This window comes from Acyrthosiphon pisum, chromosome A1, assembly GCF_005508785.2.
Source record: "Acyrthosiphon pisum isolate AL4f chromosome A1, pea_aphid_22Mar2018_4r6ur, whole genome shotgun sequence".
Lineage (NCBI taxonomy): Eukaryota > Metazoa > Arthropoda > Insecta > Hemiptera > Aphididae > Acyrthosiphon > Acyrthosiphon pisum.
Window position 1 is genome coordinate 142,598,979 of NC_042494.1, and position 21,441 is coordinate 142,620,419.

General features: G+C 29.6%; 1 long non-coding RNA gene across 2 annotated transcripts; it reads right to left on the reverse strand.

The window, feature by feature from the left end:
* Positions 1-3,129: 3,129 nt before the first annotated feature.
* On the reverse strand, positions 3,130-21,319 carry LOC107882878. Of its 2 annotated transcripts, none has more exons than XR_001678964.2 (3): positions 20,655-21,312; positions 19,970-20,138; positions 3,130-3,324 (listed from the first exon to the last, which is right to left on the reverse strand). It is a non-coding gene; the product is annotated as an uncharacterized LOC107882878 (long non-coding RNA). The 2 variants fall into 2 exon arrangements; XR_003839206.1 differs by lacking the exon at positions 3,130-3,324 and adding an exon at positions 16,229-18,148 and having other exon boundaries at positions 20,655-21,319.
* Positions 21,320-21,441: the final 122 nt, after the last annotated feature.

Below are 21,441 nucleotides of genomic sequence, written 5' to 3' on the forward strand. Positions count from 1 at the left end.
TTGTGGAGTCCCATAGAACGTTCGATCGAATGTGGGTGTGTAATGTATAATGAAGTTTTTCAAGAAGAAAAATTTGATACGTATCGGTATGGAATAGTTACGTACCGGCTCGTATCGAAGTCTGAGTCCGATACGGGTCCGATACGTATCGCTTGTATATTGCACATGTAACTTCTTGAACGCTCTTGAACTAAAATTTCTTCCTTGAAAATCTTGAATGTTTTATATCTGTCATTCTACATTCCATATAGTCATATACGATATACAACTATACAAGACTTAGCTATTTGTCTGTTTATTAAAAATTATTGATTAACGAAATATTTTATATTATTATATAAATGTCTACAAATATATTGTATTACATTACCTTATAATGGACTCATAAAACAATTTTGGGAAATAAAAGGCATGCGACTTTTGGCTTCTTAGTCATTGATATTATTACTGATATGGACAGATATTAGTAGTCCAAGCTACATAACTTTGAAAGTGTCACTGAAAAGTAATGCCCTATGATATCTAAAATATGGTATAGTAATGTTAAATAAGTGGTCGCAAATGGTAATCCTGTAAGGCTTTTAAACAAATATAATATGATCTGTGTCACGGCGTATCATATAGGCAATATAGGTGCATTACTGTGTTCAAGAACAAACAAAGTATTATGTTTAGAAGTGTTTTACATGAAATTGTTCGTTTGTAATATTGTTATGTTTTTATTTTGATGTGCGTTAATATCTTACTTAGAGTTTTAATTGAAAAAAAAAAATTTAACACTTTATTCACAAATTAATAATTATTATAATTTATAATCTGTGTTTTGACAACTTATCAGTAAATAACAATAAATAGTGAAGTACAGTAGTAATCTGTCACGCCATTCATTGAAACTATAAGAGCTATAATTCGGTAGCCATCAAAGTCGATAGTATTAATATATTAATATTGGATAAAAGTATTTTTGTAATTTGCAAGTGGCATATCATCGGTTGGACTGGTGTCAAAAATTAATATTGGCACAACTACAAAATGTCAGGTAGTACGCATATATAATTTAATAACCTTAATACTCAAATGGATACATACTGTTTTGTAAAATGTATTCTTCTTTGAGAAAAAATAAACCATTGTAAAGTCAAGTTTGGCTATTTTTAAAAAAAAAACCACATTTAATCTCAAAATCTTAATTTATAACAAATACTTGCAGGTACCTCACAGTGAAAATTTCAAATGCTTAATTCTCAAAAAATGAAAACAAATTAAATTATATTAAATTATTTATCTGTTATCTATGTAAAGATATACGTTACAATATTAATATTTCATAAAACCTTAGATCATTTACTATGGATGTAGCTATAGCGTATGATTTTGTTGCTGATATAGCGACGAGTCACCGAATTAAGTGATCGATGTGCGCAAGCGCAATGCAACTCTTCGCATTATTATCCATAGGTACAATAGGTATCTGTGGATAAATATGCGAGAAATCGCGTTGCGCATACGCATATCGACTACCTAATTCGGTGACTCGTCGCTGATATTGGCAACTTTTTTTGTATTGATTTAATATGCTGTGGCTCCATCCATAGTATATGATCTAAGCATAAAGCTAACACTTTTGTTTATAATATTGTGGAGGTAATCAGGTAGATATTTGATAATTGATAATTGGAGGTACATTTCCTTCAAAGATAAAGATATAAATTGTAAGAACTTGTTATCATATCTATGGCCTATGGATAATAATAATATCACAAAATAATATCTTAGAGCAGTAATAATATACATGGCCAATAACAATCATGAAATACCGTTGTGTTGCTCATACGATCATTTTCCAGGCGTTCATAATATGTTGACATAAATTAACTTTAAAGTTTCAACTAATGGACGCCACATGTATTTGTTTTCTTCACCTATATGCAACACCAATTATTCAAAAAATCAACCAATCCATAGAATGATGAGTATAGCGAATAACGATTCATCAACTCTATTAGTTTAATTATTAAAATGTTATCAAATCAATTGAAAAATATCGAAGATTATATAACTTATATAATTTTTTGTAAGCATTATTTAAAGCTTAATTTTCGACAAACCTCATCAAAATTACGGAAATTTACAAATTATTTTGTAATTAAGAGGATGTCACACCCGCATGCGTTGTCTCCGTCTTACAAATGTACAACACAGCAAAAACTGTTTGCGCTGGACAACTTTTCTCGCACCATATTGTTGTAGAACTACCAAATTTTCACAACATTGTGAATTTGCTTTTTTTTTTAATAGCACTATCCAATCATGTTTTATAAGCAAATTAAAAAAGGTGGGTAAGTGGATGTCGCTCTGCTGTACAGTAGGTTATAAGTGGGTCATGACTTGCTTGTAGACATTTTTTTTTTAAAAAGGTAGACAAACTTATGAGGAATCTTGTATAACATTTTCAAATCTTAGATTTAATAAGAAAATTTTTCATGAATTTCTAACTCAAAATAATTTGCAAAATGTCGTCATTTTTACGTATTTTGTCAATATATGAACTTTAGATGCTTATAAAAAAAAATTGTGACTATGGATTTTTAATTTTTTTCATCCACCTTTGAAACAATATAATAGGAACCTTCTATTAAATTTTCAAGCTTTTTTAACCAACAAATAAAATTTAATTGATATTCATAGAAAAAAAAAATTAAAAAAATGGAAACTACAAATGTCCGTAAACAGCTCAAAATAAGTCAAAATATTTGGAAAATGTTATGGTGTATAGAAAATGCTAATATAAACACTCAGTCAATATTTTGTGTACCTACAGTCATTTGTTTTAGAGTTGCACTAAAAACCAAAATCGATTTTTTCCAAAACAGATTTTGCGTAAAAATTTCCGTCGTTCCTTAATTTTTCTTTTGTTTTTCACGTCGTTTTTGAAAACTACTGGGAAATTTTTACTTTTGACCCCCCAAAGTAACAACTAGATTCACTTTCAATCATAAAAGTTACTGTTGAAGAAAATCGAAGCAGTTTTACTGTCGTAAAAGGTGATGACAGACACAAAAAAAAATAAAAAAATAAATAAAAAATAAAAAAAAAAATAAAAAAAAAAACACACATCATTGTAAAATCAATACATTCATCGTTCCACTCAGAATCTAAAATATATTATTTTTTCGAAAGCTGAAAACTAAATTAATGTGTGAGCTACCCTTCAGATATCAATAAGGGTTGAAAAAATACGCTATTAACACTCACTAAATCTCTAGGAATTTATTGACATAATTTTTATTGAAAATGGTCCAGCAGTTTTTGAATCTCTGCAGGCTAAACAAACATCCATTTATAAATTTATATATATTTAATATTTATATACATATATATTATATATATATAATATAATATATAGATTATAATAATTAGAAGAAAAATTACATATACTATACCTACTACGTGTTTTATAAATAAATGTATAAAAAAAAAACAAATCTTTGGCATGGCAACGCAGGACGGGATAGCTAGTAAAGTAATATATTTACAATTTTATTATAGTAATTCGGTAAGTTTAATTATTGTTTGCGGAAAAACTGCACTATTGTTATGCTATTTATTTTTATATGAGGAAAAAAAATACTGCTGCGGAGTGTTTCTAGATGTAGCCCAAGCCTTTGATAAGGTTTGGCACAAAGGACTACTTATAAAACTACGAGAGCAACTACCACACACCTGGTGTGCACTCTTAGAATCTTATCTGACCGAAAGACAATTTAGAGTTATACATGAAGAAGCAATCACAAGTTGGAAAAACATATTAGCTGAAGTTCCACAAGGTAGTGGGACCTATCTTTTATCTACTCTACACAGCTGACATCCCAACCAATTGTAACTCAATGACAGCTATGTTTGCTGATGACACTGCAATTTTAGCAACAAGCAGTAATCAACAGACTGCGACCGAAAACGTACAGACACAATCAACCACATTTCTAATTGGACAAGGAGATGGAAAATCAAGATTAATAGAGATAAATCAATGCACGTAAATTATACACTACGTAAAACTGAAAATCTCCGAATCTCGCTGGATCATACGTCAATCCCACAACAAAACTCGGCAAAATATCTAGGTATGCATCTCGATTCTCACCTTAACTGGAAGCACCACGTCCGCCAAAAAAACTACAAATTCAAGAAAAATGCGCAAGCTGTACTGGTTAGTTGGAAGTCGTTCCACGCTAGACCTGACAAGCAAACGGCTTTTATATATAGCTATTAACAAACCGATATGGACTTATGGCATATAACTGTAGGGATGTGCCAGCAAATCCAACATCGAAGTCATTCAACGCTGTCAGAATATCGCTCTTCGTACCATTGTCGCGGCATACAGGTACGACAGGAATGAAATCATACATCGAGACTTGAATAAATCATCCATCAAGGAAGAAATCAAAAAGTTTGCCAACAAACATACCAAAAAACTCGAGCTGCATCCCAATGCAAGTGCAAAACAACTTCTAGACAACTCACAAGACATTAGGCGCCTCAAACGCCTAAAGCCATACGACTTAGTTTAAGTGACTTAGGCTAAGGATAGGGGCTATTTCACTGGAGATACAACCCCAAACATGTTCATGTATAATATATATATTTAGGTAATTCATTATTATCATAATACTATTACTTAAAAAATTATCATATTGTACTACACATAATGTATTGTATTTATAAAGACTCTTGGTCGTTTAAATAAAGATGCCATAGGCAATAAAAAAAAAATTTTATAATAGTACAAGTACATAATATGTACATTTGTGAGTATAATATATATATATATATATCTTTATTATTTATATTATAATATATCATTGTAATTAGCTATATTAAGTCAATACCAACTTATAGCGTAGAACGGTGTGGGTGTGTTCATATGGGTTCGTGGTATAAATATTAAATACTAAATAGGCAATAGCATACAATTCATCTAAACACTTTGAAAAATTGCATTGTGTTTAAGTATATAGCAAATAATAATATACCTATTACCTAGGCATAATATGAACAAAAAGTTTCAAATCTCTACAAATATATTTTTTTTAACTACACCTGTGTAACAATAATCGTTATTTTCCGTTTAAATATTCGATTTTGTTAAATCTGAACTTAAAATATCAAAGTAAAAAAAGATTTATAGGTTTCTGCAAGAAAAACTTACTGGGAACCTTCCATTGCATTGTCGAGCCTTAGCTATTAATGTTGAATTTTAAACATTTTTAACTCAAAACCATTTTAATTTCAAACACCTAAAAACACTAATCCTTAGGTATTTTCAATATTTTTAAAGTGTTATAAGAATAATTATCCGGGATAGTTGTGTTAATTTTCCAACCTGACTAAATTTTTTTATTGATATATTGATAGAAAAAACTGAAAAATTGAAAATTTTTTTTCCTTAATCGTTTTTTGATTTTTCTTTAAATTTTTGAATAATATTAAAAGTACAAACTAGATTTCCTACCAGAAAAGATACTTCATATGTACAGAACAAATAAACACACACACACACACACGCATAATTGTACAAATATACATTCAACTACTCCGCTTAGAAACTAAAAGTGCTGCCTCAATGCTTAATTATCAATTGATTTAATGTCAAGATCGATTATAAAGGATAAATTAGATAAAAAGTCTCTGAATGTTATTTTGCGGAATGTCATGTTATGAAATACTTATATTTCATTATCGATAGACGTTATATACAGATGATACAATACTTTTTGCTGAAGGCCAGTCTTGGGATTAGGTAGGTATTATAGCTAGTGTACAAAATGACTAGAGAAAAATCTAAAGATGGCCATGTGAAAATAACTTATTAGAAAAAACTTACATTTTACTACATGAAAAAACACAAAGTTAACTTTAAATTCTAATCACAATGTACCTACATAATAATGTACCAATGTTAAAATCAAAATATATGTAAATATATGCATATGTAATTTAAACCTGTACATTTTAATTTTTAAAGTAGGATTAGGTATAGAAATGTTCCATAACCTTAAGAGGACGTTATACACACATGTGCTGTCTCCGTCTTACACATACGTACAGCATAGACAAAACGCGTTTACGCAGTCTGAGTAGAACTCGCTCAATTTTGGTTTTAGAATAAAAATAGCTACTATAAAATTGAATTGTGACAATTTTTCTGAGGGCAAGTCGTTGTGTTCTTTTCCATTATATCCAATACAACGTTCGTCATATCGTTAAAAAATAGAAAAAAATTCAAAACTTTTAAAATACTTTTAATTTTTCAAAATTTAAACTTAAAAAAAAATTGCAACGACTTACCCTCAGAAATATTGCCATAATTCAATTTTATAATAGGTATTTTTACTCTAGGATCAATATTTAGGGAGCTCTACTCAAACTTCGTAAACGCGTTTTGTCTATGTCGTACGTGTGTAAGACGGAGACAACACATGCGGCTGTCCTATTAAATGGAATATTTGAATGATCATAATATACAATACGTAATAAAATATAAATAGATGAACTAAGAAAAATAATGTATCCTTTCAAAATTCTAACTGATATAGGATATATTAAATTCTTAGAATTTAAGAAGATTAGAGTATATATATATATAGTGTGTCAACCTTTAATTGAAATTAGAATTCGTAATCATCTCGAATTATCATAAGCGTAACATAATATATTCATATTTTATACATTCTTCTGTAAACAGTATATACAGTGCCGCAACAACCGCAGGGGCAGCCGGGGAAATGCCTCTGTAGAGGGCCACTAATCGTTGGCTCAGGGGGCCCCGACGACGCTTCGCATCTGTTTTACATTTTTATATAGTTGCATTGTAGAACCAGAAATCAGTAATTATTTAAATATCTTTACAGGTGCGCAGTGGTCGAAATGGCTCAAGATAAGTGGAGGGATACCTTACAATTCAGATTTCCTGATATCATCATAACATTCTTCTATTCTTCATCTAACAAAAAAATAGAGGGATGCCATCCCTCCGTACCCCCCCCCCCCCCCACTTTAAGCACTGCAGGTACGGGTGATTTTATAATCAGCTGTTTATTTATATTCGATTATATCGCGATAATCATTTTTTTAGAATTTTATATATTACTATATAGCTGCCAATACTTAACTGTATCAACTCTATATGACTCAAACTTTGTTCAATTCGTTATTTAATATTATTTTGGTGTATGGTGTTCAAAATTTATCTTAACTTTCTGTTGCCCCGAATAAAAATTCTGATTCACAGAAGTACATTATCAAGTTGCCAGTTGGCAATCTATCTGCTGTAGATTGCGGACCCCGTGCTGTTTGTATGTGAGTACAATGACTGTACATAATTACATATATGATTTAACTCTAAAGTATCAAAGTTATACCAAGTTTATCGTTTTTACTTAATTCCACCTACGGTAAATTATTATATAATCAATTTATACAAAATCCTATCCTAATCTAACCGTACTAAAATCCAATGAATAAAAAAAAAGCAAATTAAACCCTTTGTAAATTAACCTATCTTTTTCCAAGAGATCTAATCTACCCACAAACATTAATTTACATATATATATATATATAAATATAAATACACAGACTATAACTATGCAGACTAATCTCTGGAACTACTTATCAGATCTTCTTGTATATATTATGTACATGTATATTGACAAAAGATAATAATACAAATCAACAAACATGCCCGATTAACTAATAGCAACCAATATATTATACACCGGAGGATTTTTCTAAAATTTTCTTTTATATAAACCTTCTCGGTGAAATACTCTTTCGTTTGAAAAAAAAAATCAAGAAGATCTGATAAGAATTTCCAGAGTTTAGCCTCTACAGAGATTTTCATTTCACATTTTTTATAGTTAGATGTTATATTATAATTTATATTTAAAAAGTAAAGCAAATAGTTTTTTATTATTATTATTATTATTATTATATAGCTTAAAGACCCATCATTGCTTATAGATGCATGATAATAATATTGATTGAATATATTGTATAATATGTACAAATAACAGATTATTAATAATAATTATTTGATAACAAATCGTCGATGTATACAATAAATGTTTTATTTATTATCGTGGCAACGAATTAAAACAATTCGCTATAATATTCTGTATAGAGATTTCTAGAACGAATCATTTTATACGACATCACTCTCAGCAACCATTTATAAACAAAAATGTCCATCCATAATCTCAAAATTCCCGTTTTAACACCTCTTGGCAGTGGCGGTTTTGACATGCAATTTTACATGAGGCGGAAAATATTAAATAGTAAATACACTATTACTCTACACAAGAACCAAATATTATGTTAATGTATTCTTTAAATGGTATGGGTTATCAAAATGGAGCGGAAAGATTAGCCAGTTACAATAAAAAATTATTCAGTGCTATAGAGTAAATAGACAACAGCGCCCACCTGCATACAATGTGTACATACACGGCGGCCGGCAGGCTGCTGCCAATGCTTAAAATATTGTTGAGCGGTTGATTTTAGTCACCTCCGGCGGCGGTCAACGCATGCGCTATTCACACTATTTTACGAGATTACATGTGTGTGCGTAGACGCACCTCGCATGCACAAACTTAGGCAACGGCGGCTACCGCCTCTGTCGATCTCAGCGCTTTAGCGGTTGCGGCGCCGGGCACAATATTAAATGGAAACGGCTCTAATAGCTCATAAGTTACGTTACAGTGACGTGTAGCCATTCTCGCGTTTGAAGGTACAACTGTACAAGTTCTATACAAAAAAATAATATTCAATATTGCTGTTTATTAAACTTAAATTCTAAATCATTTAACGTCTGAATTATATAAATTAAAATTCAAAATTCAAAATATACAAAATTTAAAGAAACAAATATTTTTTATTTTCTTGAAAATTACAAATGAGGCGACGCCTCACTTGCCTCACCCCCAAAACCGCCACTGCCTCTCGGGGTCGTTCCTCTCCCTTTTTAAATTAACCTATCTTTTAAGTTCGGCCAAATTACACATATTGCAAAAATTTCATCAAGATCGGTCCAGTAGTTTTGGAGTTTATCCCGGGAAAAGACGTGACAAGAGATTTTTATATATATAAAGATATATATATGAGGAACTTATATAGTATCTATTATTCCGTATAATTTCACCCTCTTCCGAAAAAAAAATACGCTACTGATATTATTATACTTACCATGTGCAAAAACTACCGTCGTATATAAATATCAACGGTCTTCTACTCTTATCAACGGTACAGTACGTGTGCCGACGCATATTCGTAGAGAAATCATAAAGTAATGATAGATTTTCGTGATGTGTATACAAATACTTCGACTTTCATTTTTTTTTTCTGGGAGAAAGCCGTATTTTAGACAATACAAATATACATCTTTAATATTATAAATATATATAGATATTATATTTAATAATCATTAATCACCAAAAGAATACATTGAAGAATATAATGTATAGATATAGGATTCCGAGTCCTGCGTGTTTAACAAACAAGGTAGATGCCTAAAAAGTGGTCTCCTATATAGCCCTACGATACGACTCAAACAGTCATACAGCCGTGATAACCTGTATGTTATTGCGCAGTTATAATATATCAGTTATATATGTTAATGTAATACCATCGGTATAACTTATTATTATATCATATGAAATAAATAATAATATTATATATAATATGGTATAAATACCTTTAGCACAAATATATTTTATGTGTTTGTTTAGAATTATATTCATAAGGTGCATATATGAGGATTAACCTAGCAAAATCCCTTCTTTTATCCTTAAATATTGCATTTTTCAATTTTCAATTTTTGGCATTTTTAAGTATACTTAAATACTTATTTTTTGTATTTTGTATTATTTGTATTTTTTTTTTTTGCACAATTTGTTCAATTATATGTTACAATAAGTGAATGTGGTGTATGAGAAATAACAATAAATAAAATATATAAGACACGGTTCACAGAGTGAAGAAATCTCTTATTGAAGCAACTTCGAGGTATAAGTATAACCTACCTATGTCCTATATATAATTATAAAAAACATAATCTTAGACACTTATATTTTCTTGCCATTTATATTTGCGTGTTGAGAAATAAAATTATTATATTTTTTCAAGTATTAGAACTTTTTTTAGTATAATTATTAGTTAAATAAGCAAAAGATTTTTTTTTGAAAATGTTATTGCGTTGAAATTGAAATTCGAACAAGTTTAGGAATTTAGTTTAGTTTTAATTTAATTTAGTTTCGGAATCGCTTAACTTCATATGTACTATAAATAGGATTATATAAGGATAATAATCCTATACAATGGTATTTTATTATTATTTTTATGCATACTAAATGTAAATTACCTAAGTACTTAATTATTATATTTTTTGGAGGAAATACCTAACATAGTTTTCCCCACCCATCTTAGCAGTTCATAAGGGGAGAGAACTTATATTTTAAGTTTTTACTTTTTTGAATGACGAAAATGATTTTAGTCTCATAATCTGAAGAATAATTTATTTATAAAAATCAAATTTTGAACAAGTAGTTAATAATATTTATTACTATAAATATTAGTAATATAGTTGAGTTTTAAAAACTCTCAGAAAAATAGTATACTTTGGAGTGAGAAATGAAAACTCTATATTATTTTGTCATTTAAAAAAAGAGGAAAAAGATAACTGCAATACATATACTATATAGTGTAGTAAAAATGTAATTTTTTTCCAAAAATATTCTCTTATAATGACTTGAGAATTAAGGTTGTGTAAAAAATATATTTTTAAACACTTATATAATGGTCGATATAATGAGCTTTTACTGTTAAAATAATCACCCTGCTACGCGTTGCGTAAATGACGCGGGTGCACCACAAGTACTTCTACCTAAATTACGTGTGTTGTTTTCGAGATCCGTGTAAATACAGGTGAATATATTATATTATACCTATATCTATATCATATATTCACGTGTGTGTGAATATGTTATAATACGTGTGTGCATCTCAAACACGTATACGTGGTGTGAAAAATGTGTGTGTATTATGTATGTAATGTAATGTAGTATAGGTAGGTATGTATATATATTATTATTATTATTATGTTTGAGCGAGAGAAAAGGATGGAATGAACGCAAACACGCTGCGTAATAATACCACGACGACGACGACGACTGAAGACGGGATCGTTCGCGCGCGTCAACAGACCCGAGAGTCACCCAAGGACAATGAACGGCCTTTAAGAACCGGTATTAACCGAAAAAAAAATAAATACAAAAAATAAATTCCAGACGATATTCCGCTTTGCAAACTCAACAACACTTTTATCGTACACCGTGCAAGCACGTACACACGTCACACACACACACACACACACACACTCAAGCACACACAAACATAATATACATACACATACGCGCGCTCTCACGTGCACAAACGCACACACAAACACATATACACACTCTCACACACACCTCGGTACCTCACACACACGCGTTTGTCGCGCGCAGGCGGTCCATCCAGCGGCCATTAATAACGCGTGGCAGCTCAGACGCACCTCGGGACGGACACGTGGTCATCCTTGTCTGCGCTGGACCGACGACTACGTCGTATCAGTTGCATAGTCCCGTAGAAATACAAATACCTCGGTATCGACTTAATAATTACAATATTATACATTTTTTTTTCATTATACATTCAACATTTCAACGTAGGTACTTACTACTTAGATACTATAACATACACAGCTACACAATAATAAGACTTGTTATAATATTATTATCAACCGCAAGTGCTCGTCTATATCTTTGATATGTCATGAACTTACGTTGGAAAATTCGGGAATACTATGTGATAACAACAAACTATGTATCCAATAGTAACTACAACGGGACCATGTATAGGTACATCCTATAATATATTATTATTATTATTATTATTATTATTATTCATTGCTGTACACTGTTTGAATCGCCCATTATTTTTCTACAGCACCACTCCTTTAGCAATATTGTAGTATATTGTATAATTAAATATTAAAACAACTATTGGTTATAATTTGGATTTAATAGCTCTATATAAAACTCCAAAAAAAAACATGAAAAAACAAAATAAATATACCTATTTGAATCCTAAAAAAGTACAACAAATTGTTCGAAAAAAATCTTAAAAACATTTTAAGACTTTCTAATTTAGTTGTATTCTATGAATTTAATTGAACAGGTTACAGTTGTTGACTAAAAATTCTATATTTTATGATTCATTCGTAAATCGTAATATATGTAATATAAAAAACTGATGTTCCGAAAATATTCCAATAAAAATAATAATATACATTTTTTTCCAATTACCTGCATAGATACTATGAAAACTTAAAAGTTCTCAGTGTTTCCTACTTTTTTATCCAAAATTTCCAACTTGGTAAAATTGTCTACCAGGAAACCACCCAATGCTGAAGATTAAAGCAAATTGATTACTTCAAAACGTAATAACAGACACGTATATAAAAGAAAGAAAATACACATCATTGTAAAACAAATTTATTCACGCTCCACTCAGATTCTATTATCCAATTTGAATATTTGATGGTTAGATAATTAATTAATTATAACAACATATTAAGTTAAGTATTTGTTTTGATTGAACTATTTGAACTTATAATTTATTTAACTCTACGAATCAAGATTCAAAATCAAAAATATTGTTTTTTTAAATATGAAATCATGATTGCACATCAGTATAAAAAATATCAAACACACTAAACCTCTAAAAGGTGACATAATATGATGGACATCCCAGGCAATCCCATCTTAAAAAAATGTTTTTATAATATTATTATAAAAGTCTTAAAAATTAAAAGTTCAATATTTATGACTTATTGTCGTTATTGACTCACACTAAGTCATTTAAGACATAAATCATTGCGTATTTTGATAAGGTGAAGGGTTTTAAAAAGCCTTGAACTCGTACATTATTCATATTATCATAACATGAGTTCAATCATAACTAAGAAATTGTAAATTATCATTTATATTATTCAACGAAAAATGAATAACTCATTTATATTGAATTTTTATACTAAACATTTTAATTTATAGATAAGTATCCTATAAATTGCAGTGGGGGTCACATTATATATATCATATTTATCACATTTGAAGATAATGAAGATCACATAAAGCTAATTCTTGAAAATTTAACAATAAACATGTATTTTTTTTTTGTATATTAATTAATTGTTAATATGATTAAACTATAGGTTTCCCTAAACCTTATATACTGTATGTGTCCGGTCTCGCTATATTATAAGGTAGAGATTATATAAGCTTTCCAGATGTATTTATATTATTATTTATTATTTTTCATCAATATGTGAATAATATATACTTTGTATTGGTGTATTAATTATAAAAATAAATAATAAAATGATAAATATCTCTAATTATTTATATATATCAAACTAGCTGCAAGGCTGGGCAAGTTAATGATTTTTTTTAACTCAGTTAAGTTAAGTTAATATGCACCAATAACAAAAAGTTAAAAGTTAAAAGTTAATTTAACTATAGGTTAACTCAGTTAAGTTAAAAGTTAATACACAATTTTTGTTAACTTTTTATTAAGTTAAAAAAAAGTTAATTTGTTTATACAACGCTAACATACTTAATTTTTTCCAACCCAAAACTAAATTATAGACTATAGTGTTTATATTTTATACAGTGTTTCCATATTAGTTAAATTCGAATTATATACATTTTTTACTTTAAACGATCCACGGTAAATATTTTTTGACATGAAAACGAAATATAGGTACTGAAGTAGTGAAATATGATAAAATTAAAAACAAAATAAATTAACTTCTTAAAATGAAAAATTAACTCGTTAATTTCACGTTAATTAAAAAATAAATTTAGTAAGTTAACAGTTAAGTTAATGAAAAGCCAAAATTAACTAGTTAAGTTAAAAAGTTAATATAAAATTAACTTATTAACTTAACTTTAACTTTTTAACTCGTTAATGCCCAGCCTTGACTAGCTGATCCCGTGCACTTCATTACCCGTTACATTTACCAACTCTATATTATGACTCACAGTTTGTTCGATTCGTTGTTTAATATTCGGTGTATGGTGTTTAAAACTTATCATAACTTTTCCGTTGCGCGGAATAAAAATTCTGATTCGCAGTGGTATATCAGGTAGACAATCTACCTGCAGTAGATCGCGGAGCCCGTACTGTTTGTACCTAAGTGTATTATTTAACTCTTAAGTATCAATGTTATACCAAATATACGCCAATAGCACCAATTTGTCTAGAGACCTACTTACTAATATTTTTGGGGCAATGGGGCCTACTAAAATAAAATGTGTGGGCTAGTGGCTACGATTTTTTTGTAATATTTGATGTTATTTGGTTTTTATCATTATTTTATGTTATTATACAATCTGTACAAGTTACCAGAACAAGTAAAATATTATATTATATAGCTATACGAATTTACAGGCAAAAATAATAATATTGCTCGTATCTTTACACTTAATATTTGTTATCGTAATTACCTATAATAGAACTCAATATTTGGATAAATAATAAACCGATAAATTGTCGCTCGCATCTGGAGCGATGTAGGATGAATGAAACCTCAATTACTGTTTAGACTTTAGATGCGGTATATGATCAGTCACCAGTCGGTATCGGAATGATATTTTTGGGTACCTACTTGAAATTGAATACGAATCGTTTCAAGAAATCGATTCAGAAAAAATAATTGAATCATTTGCAAACAAAGTCGCAAAAAGTTTTGTGACTATTAAGTTATTTAAGTAATATACCACAAAATATTGTTAGTTTGTTTTGCAATAAACTTTTGTTTATACATAAATACAAGGGATAAAGAAATAATAATATGCAAAATGGTATAAAATAAGTTGTTTTTTTATGAGTTTTGACAATTTATATTTAAATATATTTGGAGTAAAACTAATTGTTTTTAAGATTTATTAATATTGTTATAATTAGGGCCAACAATTATGTACCCTAAAAATCTATAAAATATGTATGCAGTTATGCCCTAAAAATTACCAAAATATCCCCTTAAAATATGCTCTAAAAAAAATGTTATTGTAAAAAAATGATTAAATGATTAATTTTTTTATGTATTATACAATTTATACTATTATAAAATATTATTATTTATTGCCAATGAATAATGATTTACAAAAATGTTTGATATTAAAAAATATTAAAAAATTAAAATTGATACGACTAGTGTTGGAAGTTCTCACTTTCGGCATTTTAAAACAATCGATTTAATAACGCACCGCACGAGTATAAAGAGTCACTGACGACTGTAATAGGTGCGATAAAATATAATATTTATCTCTATGCGATACTGTCACCGATCTACGGACATATAATTGTTGACCCTAATAATTAGCGATTAAGATTAGATTACCTCTTTTCATAAATGAGCTGAAATACCAATAATAAGGTATATGAGTGAAACAAATTAATATTTTATAATTCCCGAGTTTTTAAGATCTTAAATATGCTTCAATAATATACTAAATGCTAAAATATGTCCTAAAAATGCAAAAATACCATAATATGCAAAAATATGTGAAATAAAATTTCGTATACAGCATCGTTAGGTTATAAAACAAATTTTGGTATAAACTAACTATTTTTTTGACCAACCAATAAAAATATGCAAATGCATACAAGTGTTGGCCCTAGTTAAAATATAAAAAGTTATAAAAATGTAGATTTGATTTTTATGTTGTAAATATTTTTGTTTAGGCTTGAAATAATGAAATTCAACACTTTCTCTCCCAAAGTTTCTTAATCATTTAAATACTGGACACGTGTCATACGCATGGCCGTATTAGCGCGTAGGCACTAAAGACACTGTGCCTAATGCAGTAATGCCAACGATAGTGTTAATCCGGGCTTGTAACAAGCCAACCAACATTTATAACTATTAACTAAATACAGTAAACACATTACAAAATATACTTATAAACAGTTGATTAAAAAATATTTTTAACATTTATATAAGACAAATTACCCCCCAGACAGCATTTTGTAATGATAATATTATAAGAGTATTATAATAACGTTATACTAATATTATTCGTTATTATAATGTTATAAAAATATTATTAAACAAAAAATTGCTGTCTGGGCCAGTGTTTATTACTTATTGGTTATTAATAAAAACACTAAAATACTTATTATTTACCTACTTATGGTACTTTATGATTTATCAGGGTATCCTTTATATACCTTTATCTATATTATATGCCATGGGGTCGAAATGTCGAATAGACTATCGGCTTACATTTATGATTTATCATAACTCATAAATCATAAGGTTCTATTGTGCCTACTTATATTAAGTTACACGATAATCAGATAAATTTAAAATTATTTAGTTCAACCTATTATAAAATGTTAAGGTTAGATTATTATCTAGGATCATTTTAAAATATACAGTTTCAAAAATGTCATAACTTACTTAAAATTAATAATATCAATAAAAGCCTACGTGGATAATAAATCTACGCCTAGATAATAAATCTTACCTTTAAATTTTAGAATAGGAAATTCACTCTAATATCAAAACTAGCAGGACACTAGGTACTGAACTGGTGAACGAAAATTTTAATCAAAACTAACGGTACACTATTGAAACTTCAAACTGGTGAACGAAAATTTGCCATGTTGTACGTATGTAAGACGGATAAAAGTATAAAACAAATACGGGTACGACGTCCTTTTAAAATTATATTATAAATATAGTGATTATATAGTTTATACTTCAAATAGTTGTACCTATACTTGTATTGGCAATTAAGCACTATTTTAAAACATGATGTTAGGTATTGATTTGGTATTTTTTTAATAATGCATTAATGTTCATAATGAGCATTATGCTTTTGTACCATAAAATATCTATTACATAATATTTTTTATTAACATATGTAGGAATGTTAATTTATTTATAGTGGGTAATACACAAGTACCTGGATCATCTTTGGCACTAGTCCATAATCAAAATGATTATCCACAACCATATAGACACCAACTACCTATAGTTACAACGCCTATTAAATATTAATAATATATTATACTGCAGATGCACATTATTTCTACCCTGGTAATTATTATAAAACCAATAATTGTAGGTAGTGACGTGGTGAACTTGACATTTCTCGGAGGCTAGTTTAATATTTCACCTATACCCTTCAGTCACAATAACCAGATAGAGTCATTCACCGTAATGATGTGTGATAGTGTGTCACTCACAATGTCATTTGTAACCACGTGGCGTTGTTATTAGTTTATTACTAAAATAGGAACTATAGTTACTAATTTATACTAAATCATCACCTATTAGGGAGTGACCATTACCTACCCACCCACTGACCGACGATTTCACCTATTGACTATCAAAAACACAAACGCGGTCACCTCTTGATTACCCCTTTCGCCACTCCATTGATTGTATAGACTATAGTTATACAATAAATTAATTATATTACATACTTCTATTGAATACTACCAGAAGTTTTTCTTTCGATCTATTCGCTACATTAAACTACATAATATTATGTTATATTGGACCTACACTATACACACAAAATTAACTAAAACAATTTACATTTAAAATGTATAATTTATCAACCTTTATAAATCATTTGCTCAGCTTCGGACTTGGAAAAATAACTATTAAAATTAGACACTGCAATTATTGCCGCCAACATACGGTTCATGGCCGTATCATTTGGCAAGTCAGTATAATCAGTATAGCACTATAGCGCCGCATATTATATTATTATTATTCAGTCGTCATCGTGCTCCGTGACGTCGGTCGTTGGTGCATCTCGTGTCATATTATGGTCCGCGCCATGCGGTCGTCACCACGGTCCACGAGACCCGCTCTGAGATGGAAACAAAATATATAGGTAATATTATATAGACTGGAGACTGTAGTTCTGGTTAGACCGTTTTGACATCTTGCGTCTGTGGGACGTACTAGGTATATACGTGATAAACTTATGTGTGCTTTTTCAGTCACTCTATGTCACTTCCACAATCGTACCTAATCATTGGGAGGAATTGTATTTTGAATAACTAAAGATACTGTAAAGTTAAACTAAACCGTAAACCATTGGCGCAACTAGGGGATGCAAAAGGGTCTTTAGCACCCCTTGTTTTTTTAGGTCTAACTATCATTATTATAGTGAAATACCATAAATGTTATGTTTTTAAAATAAGAAATATTATAGCACCCCACGTTTTAGAGATCTAGTTGCGCCTATGCCATAAACTATAATTATGCAATTCTCTAAAACTCTAAAATTGTAATTGATTAAAACAAAACTTAGGTCACGGAATCTTCGATTTCAGTTTTAAAGGTTTTACAATATTATATATTCCTATAGTTATTAGTTGAGTAGTAGGTTGTAGGTACATAACTACATAAGTATATGAATATATTATGATAATCTGGAGCTATTATTATAATTAATTATATCCATATTAATATTAAATACATATGCGTTTCCCTGGGTGTTAATTTAATTTTACGTATAATTTTGTAATGACAAGTATGGCAATATTACAAAATCATTTGATATTACATTAATTTGGAAGACAATCATATTATATTATCATATTTTTACACTTACCTATATAATTAGTATTATATTTGTTAGTTATATGATTATTTTGATCCATGATACGTTGAATTAACAAAAAAATAATAACAATTTTAATTCTATTTATTAATGTATTTGTGTTTTTCAAAAATGTTATTCTTGTATTTTTTATATTTGTATTTTATGTTTTCATTACGTCATAACAATCTGAATTCTGTGGCCAATAAAAAGAAATATCAAAACACGCAAACATGTTGGAAAAAAAATTATAAAACCAGTACTCAGAAATATTTTTCTCTCCGTCTTTTACGCGACAACAACTATTTCAAATGCATGTTTACTAACGAGAGGATTTCGGCCGGGAAATCCCGTCGATCGTCTACGCACACACACACTCTCTCATAATATTACACACCGGTATAAAAACCTTAACACGCGGGCACTGATGCTTGTGTGTGTGTGTGTGTGTGTGTGTGTGTGTGTGTGTGTGAATATAATATATACGGCACGGCGCGGCGGTTGTCCCGACCTCCACGCGCGGTGCCGCCAGTCTCGGCTGATCCGCATTCCTTATTCATCTCGCCACAATAAAAGAACAATAGAGCTGCCGTTTTCCGACAACTATGTGTATAATTATCACTATCCTCAGCAATCAACGACACGTCTTATTAGAAATAAAAAAAACATCGATAAACCCATTTTTGTCCACACCTAACTCATTGTCCGACGTATAGACGTATAGTACCTGATATACGCTGCCCTCTATAATACTCTACACTCTATATTGTGCATCTAGATATAATATACGCACTGCTGCACTGGTTTCACAGCCTACCTATATAACTTATAAGTACATAATATTATAATTTATAATCATACCTGTATATGATGGATGTGCTATTATAGTATCTATTATACTGCGGTAGCGGTCCACCGGTAATATGTAATACCTATATGTAGTATGTACCATTATATTTACATGTTATATACTTATATCCCCCCCCATTCCCCCCCAAATACCTCATATATACCGGGTTTTTCACTATTTATATGAGCACGGTCATTAGGTATTGTTTAATTTTTTTGTATCAAATGTTTTCGCTGAAATTTTTGTTAAAATATTCACACCAAAACCGCCAAGTTTATTGTTATTTATTACATAATTATAGATGCCATGCCCTCCTCAAGATTACTATAATATAGGTAAATTATTCAGTTAAAGTAACCTTCGTGGATCGGAGGTGAACTATAAAATATATTACCTTCAATTCCAACTTCCAAGTTCTTCTATGATGAGTTAAGCTTTACCATTACATTTTTTGCTTAGATGTTCAATTTTATTGACTATTTGCAATTTTGCATACATTTCAAACAACTCGTATTATTCTCTTGTCATATTGTTTTCCTCATTTTAATTTTTTTTTATAGGTACTAAAAATGTAAATCAAAACAATCTGTACAATGATGTGGTACAATAAGTAGGTAATTAAAATTATGAATTATTGTAAAAGACGAGTAGCGTGAAGAGTTAAAACGTAGAACTATTTATCAAATTCGCTTTTATTCCAATTCAAAATATTAGACTACCTATCACTATTTTGTTAAATATAAATTATCGTTGTACTAGAGTTATTGTCATACGTAAAATTATTTATATAGACTATATTATATTTAATTAAATGTGTGTATAAGACATAAGTAGTAGGTACACAAGATTAGTATCTAGTATCTACACTTATTGTAAAATATTTGTTTGTGCCACCACCGTTTCTTGATATGAAAAAATGACAAACTTGTTCAAATACCTCCAAATAGCATATTTTATACTCGATGTAATGAAATAGGTACAGTACACCATAATATTTTAATTATATATAATTATAAGATTATAGGATAATGCCTACTCCATTATTTTTTATGAATAGGTGATAAATTATAATAATATACCTTTAGTTTCGATTGAAGAATTTTGTATAATTATTTTCAATAAATACAAAAATACACGAATGCACAATGTCACTTTCTACCAATGAAATCATTCTGTGAACTCTTCGAATGCGTTTTAATGGAATTAGGTGGTACGCGAATATTGTTGACGCGCACTTATATCGGTAATACGCATGTTTGGAATGCATATATTAAACTGGCGTAACCGGCAGCGAGTGGGGGAAGTGAAGAGGAAACGTGTGCAACATAAATGTATGCAAATGCGGTTATTTATAGAAATAACGACTCGTCGTTGTGCAGTTATAGTGTATTTTAGTCGCGGAAAACAGAGGAGTTGTTGTTGGTCTTGCTTCTGCGGTTGCGGGAGGCGGGAACGACGGTGGTGTTTGTCTGCATCGGACAGTGGAAATAAGACTTCTAGGAAGAAAACCAGTATCCTACGTATGTATAACTTGTAAGAGCTACTGCTGTGCGATGACAAACGAGAATTCCATACAAATCTCTTCCCCTCCACCCCCTTCTGAAATAATAATAATAATAATAAGCCTCTCTGCCTCTGCAGATACGCATAAAATAGTTCTGTAAAAACAATTTTGGCAAAACAAAACACATCCACTATTTAATTATAATAATATTGGATAGTTACTCAGGTATGCAAAAAAAATACATCGAAATACCAGCGTATGACGACATATATACATATATATATAATTTAATATGTTAAGTTTTCACTTAAAAAAAATCTACCAGAAGACGTCACTGTTGTATACACACAGGTAAATAAATG